Source organism: Pezoporus flaviventris, unplaced genomic scaffold (assembly GCF_033815535.1).
Source record: "Pezoporus flaviventris isolate CSIRO_AGI_PZ_B2104156 unplaced genomic scaffold, CSIRO_AGI_Pfla_v1 ptg000002l, whole genome shotgun sequence".
In the NCBI taxonomy this organism is placed as follows: domain Eukaryota; kingdom Metazoa; phylum Chordata; class Aves; order Psittaciformes; family Psittacidae; genus Pezoporus; species Pezoporus flaviventris.
In genome coordinates this window covers 27,578,564-27,596,742 of record NW_026892550.1, presented here as the reverse complement: position 1 = coordinate 27,596,742, position 18,179 = coordinate 27,578,564, and the positions used below count along the sequence as shown (strand labels likewise).

The window sequence follows — 18,179 nt, the reverse complement described above, 5'->3', positions numbered from 1 at the left end:
TATGGCAGTTTTTAATCAGATATATATATTTAAAAATACTTGTGTAAGGCATAAAGATTATATGCATGCTTCTATTAAAAAACAAGGTTATGGTGAGTTTTTTATTCCGTTTGAAAATGTGAGGTGAGCAGGAAACTGGGTTTGGAAGGCTGGGGAGAAACAGGTGTTATGAAAGAGTAATGGTAAAGTTTGTAATGGTATATGCCTCAGACCTACAGGGCTCTTGTTCCTCATTCAATTTATTTAGGATTTTAGAGGGTTTTAGAGTTTTTTTAGGTTTGCTATTTCCTGACAGAAGTCTGTATAGGGCATGGAGGGAAAGTTGTCTTTGTCTCCTGCCTTGTACGTCTACCTAACTTTCTTCTAGTTCTATTACAGAAAGCCAGTTTCTTTCTGCATCTTCACTACTGCACTACTACTTCACAACTACCATGTTTTCAGACTACTTTTTTCCAGTTTCAGAAAAGAAGAGTAATTTTTCAGATGCATTGCTGTGGCTGTTTCTCATCTAGAGTCTGTCATAATTTGCAGCTCAATAAATCACAGGTAATTAGATATTCTCATTTAGTGGCTACTTGAATTCACACTGATTATGTAATTAGATGTAATGACACAAACTACTGTGCAAAAAAAATGCTCAGTACTCAAAGGATGAGTTAAAAACTGCAACATTTTACCAGATAATATATAGACAAGGCTGTGGGATGAATGGTTCCTGATTAATCAATTTTATATTTTCTTGGCATTGTGACTTCAGTATGAGCACCTAACATTCTGTTTAAAATCCTTCATGTAAGATGTCATAGAAATATTTGGAAAGCCATAAATGGTCTTGCGAAAGACACATAAGACTTTCCCAGTGAAATTCCACATTAGGAAAAACTGCAGGAAAATTGGTCTTATGGTTCCTAATTGCAAGTAGGAATCTTGAGCATATAAGAGAATTATGAACTCTGCCTGCTGGGTCACTCTGAAATTACAGGTTTAATGACCACACTCCGGCTCTTTCAAAGAGCAGTAGAATATCTTAGTGCCCCCATATTGTTAGCCTCTTCCATATATTCTTGTGTTTAATTGTTACAGTTTTTTCTTCAATAACAACTTCTTTTTTCATCTTTGACCTACAAATTGGGTCTTTTACAACTGACTGTGAAGGACGGATGATGATCTGTCTGGTCTCATTTGCTAATAAAAAGCTTAATTTAAAAAAATTAATTTAAAAATTTATGAAATGTAAGCCTTCTCTATAGTCAATAAGCATTATTCATTATTTTCTGTCAATTGTATTTACTGAAGGATTAACACATTTGCGGGGTCCTTTCTTTGATAATTTTCCATTGAAGTTGTAATGTATTCCAGTGTGTTGTGTGTGTGATATCTATCGCTTTGTATTAAGTCGGTCTTGCATAAAAGATTTCGTGTGTGATGATGTGTTACACAGTTTTTTAAATGACCAAATATTTGAAACAGCTGATAGAAGATGCTGCTCTAGCCGGAAGGAAACCACAGAAGATAATATGGTGGTTTTTTTTCCCTTTCCTCAAGGACTGCCTTTTATTGTTGCTAACAATAATGTCTAGAAGAATGGTTGTTTAAATCCTGTGCATCACTTTCAGACACATCCTTCTCCTGATGCATTCTGTAATGACAATAGATCATTAATTATTTACTCTATAGTGCCATCTAATGTTTTCCTGTGTTACCTACTTCCTCTGTATTAGATGACTTTGTTTCCAATTGAGTTCTTCTTGCACTGCTCTGGTTCTTGGATGAAGCCTAGAAAACAGATCTTGCAAGTGTTTTTATTCCTAAAAGATCATGTATTTTGCTGACAGTTACACCTGTAAGGCGAGATGTGGTGATTAGTTTCTTTTGCATATGTTGTATGTTAAATCTTTAGTAAAGATTATACCTGAGTCAACTTAAGTCAGTCTCACAGTTTAAAATAAACGGTAGCCTTCAATATTCAGAATAACAAGAGTTCAAGAATCCAGATCTTCAAAATCTTCAACCACTCAGACTCTGTGTTATTCTGATCTTCTGTTTTTCAGGATCAGTGTTTTCCAGGGCACCTGACATAGTGTCAATTTTTTTTAGGCATTTTCCTATCATGACAGGAGTATTGGAGAGGAAAATCAAAGACTGTGCTAGTAGCAAGATCCCTGGAGCACTCAGTTCATTCTCTTTTCAGTAGCTTTAAAGATGTTTGAAGCAAAGTGGTCATAAAGGCAAGTTCATTATATCAAGGAATCTCATCCCTGCAAAAGATGAGGTTATTTTGTATGCCATTAGGAATTTCTAATTACTTTGTAATTATTAACTTTTTTGTTAGTGAAGTAGTGATGAGGTCAAGAATATGAACAGGTTATTAAAAAAGAGAAAGGTGTCATCAGCCATGTTCCTAGATTTATTCTCCTATTCAGATATTTCTTATTAGCAGAAATTACTGAGATTAAGAAGAATTTACTGATTAGAGTACTGCTCTATATTTTCCCTGTTCTTAAGGTCTTTTTCTTCTCATTGTCATCTGGATGTTAACAGAGACACAGGACACTAGGTTAGATGATGCAGTATGGGTGGAATCATAGAATCATTTAGGTTAGAAAAGATCCTTAAGATCATAGAGCCCAACCATAAATCTAACACTGCTTAATGCAATTTCATATATTGCCTGAATTACAGATCACGCCTTGAAAAGATCTTGCAGTGGCACGCAAATAAAATTGCTAACCTTTTGTTTGGCCTTTATTCTTTCATATGAGGAAAAGAAAAAAAAAACTATTCTGGTTTCCCAGAAGAAATACAATGGCATTCCATATTGGTCTGTGCTTTCATTTGGATAGAATAGACAACCTGTGCTGGAAGTTTTAAAGTGTCTTATACAGAGAAATTATTTTGAGACAATGTTTGCTTCCTTAACTTGCACTTAAACCAGCTTATGTTCTGATGTCACTTTATGTATTCATATTTTCCACCAGTATAATGGGTCTATTCAAGACAGGCTGACACATTTTTCCATGGCATGTCTTGATCTGCTAACACAGTCTGATTTGTAAGGGGATAGATAGTGCGCACTGCTTGTGAGCTCTAATACTGTCATAGTGGACAGAGATTCACCACTCTGATGGTACCCAAGGTAATAAAATTCTACACAAGACTCCCCATAAATGTTAATAACATGGTAATTATAAACAAATACATACAAATTTTCCTCCTCAAGTGTATTGTCAGAGCTTTTAGAGATACCACTGATCTCAAGGTCAGAGCTTTTAGAGATATCATAGCAAATCTCTGTGTATTTTAGGACTTGCCTTTAATACCCTATTATTGTCTGTCACACTGAAAAGTGAGAGAAGAATGAATTCAGGATGTTTACTCATGGCTAAACATAGGTATCCTATTATGAGTTTGAGTCATGCCTGGTACAATTTTTTTATTTTTTTTCTTAAAAAGAGGTGACATTTTCTTCATTTTTGTAAGATGTTATACTTTTGTTATGATTAAGTAAAATAAATGTAAGTCTGTGGTTCTATTGTGACTTCCTGTGCAAATTATTTTACATGTGCAGGAAAAAATGTCAGAGGACTTGAATGGGAAGAAAATATATTCAGGTACTCTGAGACTTACTTGTATGGTGTCTTCTAATCCAAATTTGCATTATTCTTAAATTATTAAAGCACTAATCCAAGCATGCTTTTGTACTGCAAAATCAAAAAAAAACTTCCTGACTTATGTATCTACCTGTCTGAAGTATCTACTAGTTCATAAAATCTTTTCAATACTCCTGCATGCCAGTGCATTATCTGTATGTTAGTATACCTGTAAATTTGTTGAAATTAGTATAGAAAAAGTTAGGTTTAACAATATCAAGGTTACGATTTTGTGAACTGACAGTGCTTCTAATAGTACATGGATGATCCATACTTGCCATATGGGGATGTATATTTTTGTCAATTGGATAATGAGGAAATAAATCTGGTGAATTCAGTTGTGAAGATTTACAAGCCTTTGCACTAAAGAATAATTTTTGCTTGCATTCTTAAGTCTGTTATGAAAACACAATTTCCTAACATAATGAGGATTTGAAAGGAGGCTTGCAACAAACTAACAAACTTTCATATTTAGAAGCTACAGACATTTTTCATGTTTATGATCCACTAAACTCATCAGATTTCTGAGGAGAGTATTTACCTGATAGGTCATTTTTCTATCCCATTTCTGTACATTTTATTATTTTAGGGACCCAAACAGATCCCTCATGGAAGTGAAGCTAGATCAGTTTTAAGTTACACAGGTAAAGGGAAAGTATTATTTCGGAATAAAGTAAGTGCATGTATAGAGCTGGCCTCTTGAAAGTTAATAGACTAAGTCCAGTAGTACGAGTGGCTAGGTTTAGTAGGATAAAATAGTATTCTTTTTGCAAAGAAAGCTGTTGTTAATCAGTGAACAGTACAAGTGTTACGGTTGTGTATGTGTTTGTTTTTTGGTTTTGGTTCCCCCACCCCACCCCAAACTGATTATGTTGGGGGGTTTTAGTTTTGTTTTGTTGGTTTTTTTTTTTTTTTTGAGGGGGGGAATGTGAGGTGTGCCAGAGATAGCACTGAATTTTGTGATTATAGCAGGAGAAACTGATGGAATTTCTTCCTAATAACTGAGGTAAACATGTGTTTATAATAATAATTAAAAAATCCAAGACATAAAAGTGGTGTAAAAGCCATAGACAGTATAGAAAAAAGCCCAAGCTTTCAACTCTTAACAGCAATGCTATTTGAAAATGATTCAAAGCTATATTATAAATAAAAACTTACTGATGATTCAAATGTTTCCTTGAGAAAATATTTTCAAAAATGTAGTAAGATGCATCAGGTTTTATTCAGACATGAAGTTCTTTAGAAGTTCTTGTCAACCAGATATGTTACTTTTCCCTTGCAATGGTCTAAATAAAGGAGTTGGCAAATAACAGAAACAATTGGCACAGATACTGAATTGTCTATTTAGATTAATTTCTCTGTAGCTCATTTTGTTTGCTGATGGTTTCATTAGCCAAAAATAGTAAGTGCGGTTTTATGGCGAAGTCAATACTGAGCACAGCTGAAAACAAGTAGCAGGATAAAAAAGACACTGAAGAGATAACTAATGGTTTTAAAAAGATTGCACTAGATGGCCTGCTTGGAAACAAAAAAGTGGTGCACTAAACTCAAGTCTCAGGGATTTTCTTAACATTTTGCAGCAATTTTAAGGTCATACTGTTTCTACATATAGAACTATGTGAATTTGGGAACTTACCTTGTAGCTTACAGGGCTGTAAATAGGTATTCATAACTTAGAAAATTAATCTTTATTATGACAAAATCCTGTTTTTCATTCTTAAAACTTGTGGGGAAATAGCTTCAGAAATAGCTGAAAGAAGAGACCTATGAGGACAACTGAGTATCAGTGTAGTAAGAACTGTGAATTGTTATATCTTCATTTTAAAGATTAGTGTAGAGTAGATGTCAGTACCTTAATATGATAAGGTTCAATGTGGTTATGTGTGCTGATTTTAATTATAACTTCTTTTACAGTAGTTATATAATGGAAGTCTATTCTAAATTGAAGAATTAGTCATTCCATTACTGTTCATGATCACCTTGACAGAAAGCTTCTATCATAATGCTGATTTCCATTTGTTTGAGGACATAGAAAAAATGCTATTTTTGTCAAAAATACCATTCTTTCCATAGAAAAATTCCCCAATTTAGATAAAGGTGTTGCTATCCAGGAGTTTTGCATACAGCCTCTGTAATTTAGCCACTTTCTTACAGACTAATATTTTTTCCTCATTAAGATGGTAGTTTCTTTAAGCATTCACTGTTTTTCTGTTAGGTGTGGGGCGGGGGGAATGGAAGAAGGGAAGAGAGAATGCACGAGGCAGTCCTGGAGTTCTTGGCCCAGAATCTAAACTCTGAAGAGGGCAACAGTATCTGATAGCAGTCTTGTAACAGGTTGTAACAGAAGAGGAAAAACAGTTAACTAATCCTAGAACTTCTATGATTTTTTTTACATTTAGTACTAAAATTGTCTGTTTTGCTTTACTTTAACCCTTGAAGATGGTGAAGTGAGTGATACATCAATACAACTTTAGTCCAATGTACTGTTTTATCTCCAGTGAGGTTTAGAAAGTACCAGTGATAGTAAGGTGGCCATATAAAACCATGTTTGAAACACTGCTCATCCACAAACGCTTTTTATGACTTTTTTTTTTTTTCCTTCACTTCCTGGTAGGGTTTGAAGGTCTGTGTTTGTTTTGTAAGTATGTCAGCATAGGGAACTTGAACCTCTCCAGGGCGGCCTTTGAGAGTGAGAGGACACATCTTAATGCTTGGAGTGTCAGGCACTAGAAATAAAGCAGCACTGATGATAAGGTTGAAACTGTAGAGCTTTCTATTGGGGTATATCAACTTGAATGTCACCTCAAAATATTCAGACTTAATTGTTAAAACAGTTATATAGCTAAATTTGTAGCTTAGCCAAATTTACATGGAAAGAAAATAAATATACCTTTAGAGCCAAATTTTTGTGTGTCCTATTTCAGGATACTTTCTGGCTTCATGTAGAATTTAAATGAGAATTTAGTGTAATAAAATACAATTGTGAAATCTTCTGGTTTGGATTTAAGTGCTGGTGTGGTAGGAAATACTCAAACTAGCAGTACATGTGACAGAATATTGTTGCATAATATTTCAGATGTGTATGTCATCCTGAAATGTTTGCTTGTCCTATATGTGGCAAACTGTCTCTGTTTCAGCTTGTTTTCATCTTTTATTAATGTGAAATGAACACTGAGTATAATTTTTATCTTTGTGGAAAAATGGGGTTTGTTTCTTCATGATGGTTGCTGAAAGAAGCTAAGGCTAAATGATTTTACCTTAAAAACAAATATACTGACTCTTTAAAATAGTTGCTATCAGCTACCTCTTGGTGAAAATACATTTCCAGACAGCAGAGGAACCCCATTTGGTACTGTTTGTCTCAGGTTTGCATTCATGGTTTCATAAGGGAAATAAAAATTATTACAATAATTGATCTGAACCACGTGCATTGGATAGCTACATATCCAGATGCATGAAAAAAAACCACATACAAGCTGAGGTTTATCTCTTCCTTAAACCCAGTCGAAGAATAGCCTACATGGAATAACAATGGCAGATTTCATATTTAGGAAAATGCAATTTCCTATTTAGTCTATAATGATGCATTGGGAGAAGCTTGTGTTATTATCTGTGCCAGTCTGATTGCTTTTTGACTGCAGTTTTAAATTGGGCATAATGTATTCTATTCATGTGTCAAAGAAGGAGAGGTAGGGGAAGATTTTTTTGCTACCAAATCCTGAATTTGAGTAAGCACTTGCAGGAAAACAGTATATTGTAGCTGTATGCAAGTTATTTTCTAGACTGAAATACATGTAGCTACCTTGATTAAAGATGCACTTCCTGAAGTGCTATCACAGAAAGATTTAGAGTTCTGTTTTTGTTAGATACTTTCAAAGTGGTTGTGTGATAACAAGCCAGTAAAAACATAAGGAGTGTTTGACTTCACTTAGGCTTGTACAATTTATGTAGAAGAAACTGTCTAAACACATTGAGTCTTATTTTTCAGAAGGATGACTTCCTACTTTAGAATTTTTTGGTTTAGTTAATGGATTAGAAAATAAAAATTATAGTGTTAAAATGTTAAGTTATATTGAATCTGTCATAATATCTCTATCATAGTATCTGTTCCTTTCACATATCTCTCCTGTGCCTTGATAGACAGGTAAAGATATTGTAATGTGGTGAAGTAAGGGAACAGAGGACCTCTGTTTAGAATCCCCAAGTGTGCATATATCTCTGTATAAACAAGTGCATATGTATTCTGTGTGGTTTTAATGTGTGTACTTTAATGATGTAGAAGAAAAGTCATATTTTAAGCACTGTCACCTCCAAACTATACTTGTTTATTTGTTTGTGGGTCTTTTTGTTGTTTTTGTTTTTGTTTTTCTTTCTTTCTTTCTTCCTGAATCAGCTTTAACCAGCAGCATTCACTATGGGCCAAATCTCTCATGCAAGCCCTACTGTAGTGGCTAGTGGATTGCAGATAGCCTGGCTGGGATTTAGAAGCAAAGACTCAGATCATCATGTAAGGAGAGGCTTAAGAAACCAACCATACAGAAGTCTTGTCTTCTCATTTAAAATCATTTAAACATTAAAAACTTAAAGTTAATTAAAATGCTTCATGCAAAAGCCTAAGTAAATCCTTAGTTCAGTTGAAAGGTGTACTCTCCTACTTCTTCAAAGAGTGGAACATTTTTCCTGGATTATTTTTGCAGTATTGCTGCTTTAAAAATTACCGTTTGGCTTTTATGAGCACTTCTTCCTGCAAGCTAGTCACTGTGATCAACACCAGTTAGAAGTAGCCATTTTGCTTTCTTCCCTAAAGCATTACCACTGCTTTTGGACCTTCTTGCATCATGATGTGCGACCTAAGTTGGTATTACTGGCAGGTTTCAGCATCATTCCTTTCTGATGATTCAGATTTATGTTTCTTGCATTCGTTTATGTTTCCTGATCCCTATAGCCTTATGTTGTACTCCTAACAATGGTCAGCCATGAGTTATCTTGTAGTTTTTGACATCAACTGAAAGTAGCCTGTTATGTGGGAGTGTCAGTTAATACTTTCTTTTCTGGTATGAGATTTCAGGGACAGAGAACAACAGATACAGAATCTATCTTAGTGTACCTTTCTGCTAAAGGCTGATAGAGTAACTAAATCTCATCTCTTCACATTCCTGTCAGGTTACAGATGCAAAGCAGCTGATGTTAGTTTCTCTTGAGCTTTCAACATTGCTTTGGCTCTTATTGATTGTACCTGGTTTTGAAAGCATTTTCATGCATTATTCTTCTTTAGACAGGCTGTTGTCCTGCATTAGGATGCTGCTGTTAATTTTCTATTTTTCCTCAGTGGCTCATCAAGCCTCACTGGACTCTGAACCCTTCTACCAATCTAGAAATTTAATTATCATATCCTGGGTTTCAGGCAATCAGTTTGTCCTCTCAACTTGCCTTTGGTTCTTAATCTCTCCTTACTTATTCCTGACTTCTTATTGTATTTAAATATAGGATTAGGATTAACATGTACAATAGAGGATGTATTTTGCAGTTCTGTGATACTTGACAAATACAGCCACTAGAAAGTGAAGGCACAATCTGAAACTGAGCATTCAGTTTTGATTCCTTAGGACAATTTCAGGAAAATGAGCAAGGCGAGTAAAAAAAATGTTTAATTTATACTGTTAAAAACAGTAATTTATAACTCAAGTACTTTAAATGTGTCCTATGCCAGTTGGAAGGTTACTGGTTTCCCTTTTATATTAGAAACTTGCAAGGGAGCTGCAGGTTACTGTCTTGTGATTTTCATTTGACCTTCAGTGACAGAATATCAGAGCTGCCATCTATTGAAAGAAACATGTTATAGGTGGAAAGATCCTACAATTTGAGTAATTTTATGTGGTAAAGCTTCTGTCCTTAATACTTGTGATGCCCTTCTATGGAGCACAGATACAAAATTAAGGAAAGAATAGATCTGTATTTTACTTTATGGAGGATGGCCATCTGGTATGGTAGAGTATTTATGCAGAATTTTTTATTTATTATTAATTACTTGAGAAACCTGGTCTGCTGCGGACTGATAGGGTCCACCTCGCAGAGAAAGGGAAGAGCATCGTCAGTCATAGGCTTGCCAAGCAGATGAAGAAGGCTTTAAATTAAAGTTGCCAACAAAAGGGAATCTCAATCCATCCCATTCCTACCAGTTGGATGCTGATGCTAGTAAGAGATACCCAGAGCCTGGAGGCAGATCACAAGTCAGCAAGGGAACACGTGATGAACAGTGCAAAGGACTTCCCAGCATTGTCAGGAGCCCAACTGAAATGCCTCTCTGCCCACGCGCGTAGCATGGAGAGCAAGCAAGAGGAGTCAGAGGTATGCACGTGCCTGAAGGGCTATGACCACTTGGCATCATGGAGATGTGGTGGGATGCTTCCTACAACTGGAGTGTTGGAATGGAAGGATACAAATCCTTCAGGAAAGACAGGCTGGGGAGATGAGGAGGGGGTGTCACCCTCTATGGCTGTGACCAGCTGGAGGGCACGGAGCTCCACTTGGGGGTGGATGAGAAGCTGACTGAGACCTTATGGATCAGGATGAAAGAGAGGGCAGGGACAGGAGACATTGCAGTGGGGGTCTGTTACAGGCCACCTGACCAGGAAGACCAACTGGATGGGGCCTCTTATAGACAGATAGGTGTGGCCTCATTTTCACAAGTCCTGGTCCTCATAGGGGTCTTCAACCACTGTGGTATCTGTTGGAGGGACAACACAGCAGTGCACAAGCAATCTAGGAGATTTCCAGAATGCATTGATGATAACTTCTTTCTCCAAATTATAGAGGAACCAATGAGGAAGGTGGCTATGCTGAACCTTGTCTCCACCAACAGGGAGGGGCTAGTGAGGAATGTGAGGCCTGAGGGGGAACCTGGGCTGCAGTGACCACAAAATAGTGGAGTTGGAGATCTTTATGGCCTTGAGGAGGACTGTGCAAGCTCGCTACAGTGGACTTCAGGAGAGAGGACTTTGGCCTCTTGAGGGATCTGCTTGGTGAAGTGCCATGGGATAAAACCTTGGAGGGAAGGGATGCCATACAGAGGGACCTTGACAGGCTTGAGACATGGGCCAGTGTAAACCTCCTGAAAATCAACACAACCAAATGCAAGGTCCTGCTCCTGGGTTGGGGCAATCCAAGGCACAACTACAGTCTGGATGGGGAACAGATTGTTAGCAACCCTGAGGAGAAGGAATTAGGGGTGTTCGTTGATGAGAAACTCAACATGAGCAGGCAGTGTGCTCTTGAAACATAGAAAGCAAACGATATCCTGGGCTGCATCAAAAGGAGTGTGAGCAGAAAGAAGGTTGAGGAAGGTGATTCTCCCCGTCTACTCTGCTCTCATGAGACCCCACCTGGAGTACTGCAGTCAGCTCAGGGGCACCCAACACAAAAGGGATGTGGACCTGCTTGAGCAAGTCCAGAGGAGGGCCACAAAGACGATCAGAAGGATGGAGCGACTCTCCTGTGAAGACAGGCTGAGAGAGTTGGGCTTGCTCAGTCTGGAGAAGAGAAGGCTCAAGGGAAACCTTAAAACAGTCTTCTAATACCTAAAGGGGCCTACAAGAAATTTGAAGAGGGATTTTCTTATGGTGGAAGTGTTCAGGGACAGGTTGGATAGGGCTTTGAGCAAACTGATCAGTGGAAGGTGTCCTTCCCTGTGGCATGGGGGTTGGAACTAGATAATCTTTAACATCCCTTCCAACCCAAACCATTCTGTGATTCTTCGAACGTTTTTTTTTATTTAAGAGATACATCTAACATGGCAGTCTGGTTGCAGGAGCAGGAATTAAAGAATTTATCTCTAGTTTTAAGCCTTTCTGTTACTTCCCATGAATGACTAGCATTCTTAGAGAGACACTTTTTTGTTTTGGTTTGTTTTTGTTGCCGAAGAACAGAATTCATTATGTCTTACTGCCAATGTGTTGACGGCCAAAGCACTTATTTTCACTACCAAAAAATACTAGTAATTGCATATTGTTTTAATGGATGCTTACTACTGTTGGACTTAAAATTTGAAGCAGCCTTTCAGTCTTTCTTCAAAGTCAAAAACTTTTTTGTTATTAGACACACTCTTTGAAGGGGTCTGAAAAGCAAGCAAATAAAAAAGCAAGCCAGTTTTAAGTAGGAGAGCAGCTCAAAATTGCTTGAACGTGCTGCATATTAACATGTTCAGATGGCAGCAGTACGCTTCACTGTGTATTTCTTTCTGACAATAAATGACACAGAAATTCTTGTTTACTCATATCTTTTTGAGCATGTTGCAATCATAAGTCATATTCTTCAGAAGTAGACATCACCCAATTATTTCAGCATTTCTCTGAAAGTCACATGTATGATGTTGGAGTCAGAAGTTTGAGCAGTGCTGAAAAATAAATAAATCCAATTTTTTTTTTTAACTTTTTTGGTTTGCAGACTAATTCTGAAACATTAAAGAAGTACAGTAACAGACTGCAGAGATTTATCTACCTCATTACTGTTCTGTTTGGCTGACTTAAAATTTTGTTTAGTAAATGTTTTCTTGGCCAGGAAATCTTAAAAATCAATTATTTTATTTCATTAGGAATTGTGAGAATATGCTGTTCATTTATTATTTGTTTACAAGTAGAAACAAAGGATTTTGTATTTGATCTAGAAGTAAATTGTCATGAGTAGCAAATTGCACCTACTTTATCATGCATGGGAATTGAAATCCAGCTAGTTCATGAATTTTTTATGAGATTTTCTTTTAATTTTGAAGCTGTATGATACCCTCTTTCTTCAGAGAATATATGCTAATAATATTCTGCAAGATTTCTGTAAATAACAAAATGTGCTGTTAAGGCACCTGAAATCAGAGTTTTCATTCAGTGGTTAATAAATTAACCAATAAACTAATTGCCTTTTGAGTTTATAGGGTCCTGTGGACTTTCAGATCTTTTAGGAAGTATTTAGTCAAGTTACAAAAGCCTTCCAGTACCTAAGGGAGCCTACAAGAAAGATGGAGAGGGGCTTTTTACAAGGGCATGTAGTGACAGGGCAAGAGGGAATGGTTTCAAAACTGACAGAAGGGAGATTTAGCTTAGACATCAGGAAAAAATTTGTCACAATGAGGGTGGTGAGGCACTGGCACAGGTTGCCCAGAGAAGTTATGGCTGCCCCATCCCTGGTGCAGTGTTCAAGGCCAGGCTGGATGTGAGTTGGAGCGATCTGGTCAAGTGGAAGTTGTCCCTGCCTGTGAGAGGGGGAGCTGGAACTAGATAAGCTTTAATGTTGCATCCAACCCAAACCATTCAATGGTTCTATGATTCTGTGATCTAGATCTTTTTAGAAGAGAGGGTTTCTAAAAATTTGAGTCAGGCTAAATTCTATAATCTGTACCTTGTCGGTGTAATGTAATTCTGGGCATTCAACTCAGGGCAAAAAGGGGTATAATTTTGGAATGTTAATATTGGAAACAAAAGTGATTGTGTGAGTTGTAAAATTATTTTATACAGTTGTAAGTGAGCTCAGTGTAGTTCTCCAGAAACTGCTGTGAGTTATTAAATTCTAAATGTACTCTTCAGCCAAATGTTTATCTGCATAGTGCCTGTCTAATATTCCCACAGTGGCACCATGTATTAGAATTCAGATAGCTTATTACATCAGTGGACACATTACTAGTTATCATGCGTAAACTTTTGTTTCTTGCTTCACAACCTCTGAAATATCAGTGAAGACGCAATATTTTCTAGACAGCCCCTCATGGCACTTTGGATCTTATTTATTGTGTTGTTGTTTAATGGATACTTTTATATATATATATACACATATATATATATATATTTTTTTTTTGTATATGACATTGAATGAACTGCAAGAGACTTCTGGCTTCAGGATCTGAAATGGTGATCCCCAAACATTACTGGGTTAACTACCACTTGTTTCAGGTTTGCAACTACAAGTACACCCTTAGGCCATTTATTTTTCTGTAAAGGTTTATATTCCCATTTTATCTCCACCTTATTTACCTCTTCTCCCTGCACCCCTGACCCCAGGGTTTCAAAACCAAGATATGAGCCGTATAAATACACTTTCATATTAAAAATATCCAGACCCTATTTGGTGGAACTTGGAAATCATAATTAAAATTTGAAAAGAAAAAACTCTGAAAATAATTGGGATTACATAAAATAACCTGTTATGTTTTGGTAATTGTACTGTTGATCTGAAGCTTACACCTGTGAGTGATTATTTATGGGCTTGTGTATCTTCATAATGTTAACTGTATGAAAAGGAAAGATGGGTTGATATGGTTTAGTAACATAAGATAAAGAGGTTTTAGTGAGAGGTCAGGCTGAGTATTAAGGAAAATTAAATATTATGATTAAATGTGACATTTAAATATATTTGAATGAAGCATCATTAAGACAGTCAAGTAACTTTAATTCTGGTCTTTTTTTAATACTATTTGCTAACACCATAATTAGGGTTCTGGTATTTCTTCAGATTAGATTAAAATTATTTTTAAAAAAGTCTTAGTTTCCTTTTGTACCTCTTACCTATTTTGGCAATTATTTCCTATTAGAGATTTTATTACTTCTTTGTATCTACTGTAGAGATGCTCACAGCCTTGTTTTGTTCAGACACACTTCTGTTGTTTTTAAAGGTTTAGGAAAAAAAACCCATGAAACAACATTCAAGGGCTACAGTATGTTTTAAGAATTTTTTTTTTCAGTAATTAAATTGCCCATAACAGAGAATTTATTTTGAGTTATGAGAGTCTGTAATGAATACATATTTTAGGAACATAATTTCTTAAAGCATTATTGAAGGATATATTTTGTTGTATAAACAATATGTATTCTAATGCAGGTTATAGAAACAGTTAAAGAAATTCAATTTATAGAAACAGTTTCTAGATACTAGTTTAGAATTAGAAACAGATTATAGAACTGGTTTATAGAAATAATTTCCTTTGATTCTAAACTAATTTTACAGAAACTATAAATATCTTGATTAATCTAAAAATTTTAACAAGTTCAGTTGGAAGGTAAAGTCATGTTTTAAAGACATCAGCATTAAAATAAAATTTTACATGCTTACTTGAGCCACCTCTAGATGATTCCTCAAATAACTTGATTTATAAGAAAGCTACATAGAAAATAGTAAAGGAGATAGTCTATTGCTTGCAGGACTGTAGAAGATACTGCAGAGAAATACTAAATTTTTCATGTGGTAAGATTTCAAAGCATTTGATCTGAATCCTTAAATATTTGTGAATAAAGCCTGTGCCAGCTTTTAATTAGTATTACTTCAAACTGCGAAAAAGATTGAAAGGCAGTAGGATAATATTAGTCTGCAATTCTGAGAAAATGAGAGGCAGTATTAATGCATGTTCTGCCTACAGTCTTATCTTAATTATTTTGGGGTTCTTGCAATAAAAACAGATCCCAGGTAGTAGAGAATCAGTGTTAAAAGTTAAACAAAGTAGATGTTGCTGAACTGCCATGTTGTGGAAGGTATTTTGCTAGATAAATGGTATTAGTAAAATGGAAGAGTGTAATAGAAACGTTTTAAGAACTCTGTTAACAAAAATAGCATAATTAAGGATTTTAGAATTAGAAAAATATCAGAAATAAGACTAGCTGTATTACCTTATATAGCATCTCTTCTGCTTGTGCTTATGTATAATTTGTAATTCTGTAAGTATGCAATGTTTTCATGGAAACTTTCTGCTTTATTTTATAGGATGGACAGAATTCCAAGAGTATGCACTAATTATTTTCTTTTCATTGCTCTGTGTATGACCCCATTCCTCTTTCATTAGTAAGTATTAAGTCATGTTCTAGAGACAGAATTCTTATTTTGCCCCACTTTTTTTCTATAATAGTTATCTTCCTGGTACTTCTCAACTTCACAATTCTTAATTTATTTTCAGTGAATTATGGAAGGGGATATCCCTGTTTTCATTCTTACTGTCATAATAAGTGACAAAGTATGAGTGGTGGGATTTTTAAGCTGAAGTATCCACTAATGCCAAATATTCCATCTGGAACAGCTAATATTTGCAAGTGGATGTCAGTATGTAAGCTTGGTACGTTCAAGCAAAGCTCCCTTGGCTTCAACTGCAGATTCTGAACATTTATGCAGATTAGATCCCATTGCCTAACTCAAATCTCCCTTATTTTGTTTGTGGAGACATACCAATGTTAGTGTCAGACACCCCAAAAGTTTTTGCTTGTAGATTCATTAAGGTACTTAAGTTTTGTTTCTTCTGCTGCATTGCAGAACTGAAAGAAAGTATAGTAACATAAAATTCAATACTTGCTGCAGTACAGAAACTGTTTTAAACTGTCTGGTAACTAAGGTAACCAGTTCTTCCAAGAAATTGAGTTTACATTTATCAGTTTTTAGTATGTGGCTTTGTATGTGTATTTTTTTTTTTAATGGAATGTTTTGAATTAATATCTGAAAGTAGGCTAATGAAAAGACATGAGCATTTTCAGTGCTTGGTGTAGCTGACATGACATACGTATTTATGTCACAGATGAGTCATTTGCCTTGGAAGATAGTAACCTGGCATTGGCAAAGAAACAGTCAGTGAACTACCCAGTATTTTTTGATCTTTGTTTTGAAATTTTGCTTTGATACATATTCAGGCCTGTGAGAAGTGTTGCCAGTTTATGTTTGTACAAGCTTTTCCTATAATTTGCATCATACATTGAAATATTGACTTATTTAGGGCGGGAGGATGTTCCTTTTGTCCAACATTTTGCTCACAGCAGGTCCAGTGAGATTAGACTCTGCATGTTTTGCTGCACCAAGTTTCAAATATTTGTAACGGTTGAAATTCTGCAGTCTTCCAGTATTTGACCACTCTCATGGTATATATTTTTTTTTTCTTATAACTACTTAGACTTTCCTGTGTTGTGTTTTCTATCTGTATTCCCTTGACCTAGCTCTGTGAATATCTGCGAAAACTCTGGCTGTATCTTCTCTATTTCCTCCCATTAAAGAGGGCAGTATGGTCTTTCTTAGTCTTCTGTTTGTAAGGGCATGTAAAACAGTCTCATTCTTTCCTCAACCATCACGCATCTCACCATACCGTACTTGCCCAAGTATGTCAATGTTGTCCTTGCACTGGGGAGTCCACTGCTGCACCCAGTACTCAAGGTGTGGTCTCACAAGTGCTAAGGAGAGGGGAAAAATCAAATCCTTCTAACCCCCTGGCTGCAGTATTGCTACTACAGTTCGTTGTGTGTCTGAACATCTTTACCACAAGGGTTCCCTGCTATTTCAGTTGTTATGCACCAAGACCTGTTTTTGGACTTGCTAGTGCAGAAGAGATTCTGACCTGTTAGAGAAGCCTTTGAAGGGCTGCAAGATGATTAACAGTAGGGGTGCATGCTGAAAGAAGAGAGGTCAAGGTGTCAGGGTTTTGTTCATACTGGGGAAAGGAAGGCTAGGCATCTAGTTAATGTCTTTCCATTTAAAGGCATTTAGAGAGAAGACAGCCATGCTTTCCTTAAAGATGCACAATGACATGGCAGGTGAAAAAAGCTTCAGGGAAAGCCTTAATTGGACAAGATAGATAAGATTCTACAAGATGAAAGTGTTAGTGATTGGAACAAGCTACCCAGACACTGACAGGACTGGGCCAGACATAGCTCTGAGGAGCTTGGCTCAGTGTGGAAGGTAATCCTCCTTTAAGCAGCCTAGATGACTTCCAGGAGCCCCTACTAATTTTAATATATTTGTGACTTGTTATTGTGACATTTCTCAGGCCAAAATTCCCCCAGTTATGACAGTTTATTATCTTTTCCATACCTGTCTTCTCCTTCAGTGTACCTTTGGCGGAGAAGCCTATGAAAGTTATCTGACATATCTTTTTGCATGATGAAAAATACTGTTGTCCTTTCATGCACAACAGCCAGGTACTGTAGATTTTTTGCTGTTTCATAGTGCTTTTTTATTAGCTGCTCTTTCTTCCTTTTTTTCTTTCTGGGGGAATCTGTTGTACTTAGGTATAAAATAATCATTTAGTGGTCATTGGAAAGGTGAGAGTAATACAGTTCCTTGCTAAATCCATTGCCAAGGATAGTTCAACTTGCCACGATTCAAGTGGATTACTGGAATACAGGTTTAATAACTGCATATCAAAATCCCATAGACCTTGTCAGAGAAAACAGCGCATGTCTTTAGCAAACTTGAAAGGTAAAAACAGTCAGGTTTTACTTGAAATTGCTAAAGAAAATACAAATTTTAAGTCAATGATTTTGTTGTATGGGCAGTATTTCTACTTAATTGTTGTGTATTTTAAAACGTGTAATAAATCATTTGGATATCAAACACAAATAGTAATCTAAATAGTAATATAATTATTTAAATCCAATTTTATACCACTCTGATTTGGTCTAATTTGCATCAGGTTTCAAAATACCCATCTTGTTTGTGCTCTTTTAGGTTGGGAAAAAAAAAAAGAAAGTTATTTCTTGAGTGTAGTGTCTCAATAATTCTTGAATACTTCATCTTAGACAATTA

General features: G+C 36.0%; 1 protein-coding gene across 3 annotated transcripts in view; it reads left to right on the top strand.

Annotated features, from left to right (window-relative positions):
* SGCZ (sarcoglycan zeta) overlaps nt 1–18,179 on the top strand; it is a 441,993-nt gene that overhangs the window by 147,400 nt on the left and 276,414 nt on the right. The window lies entirely within an intron of this gene.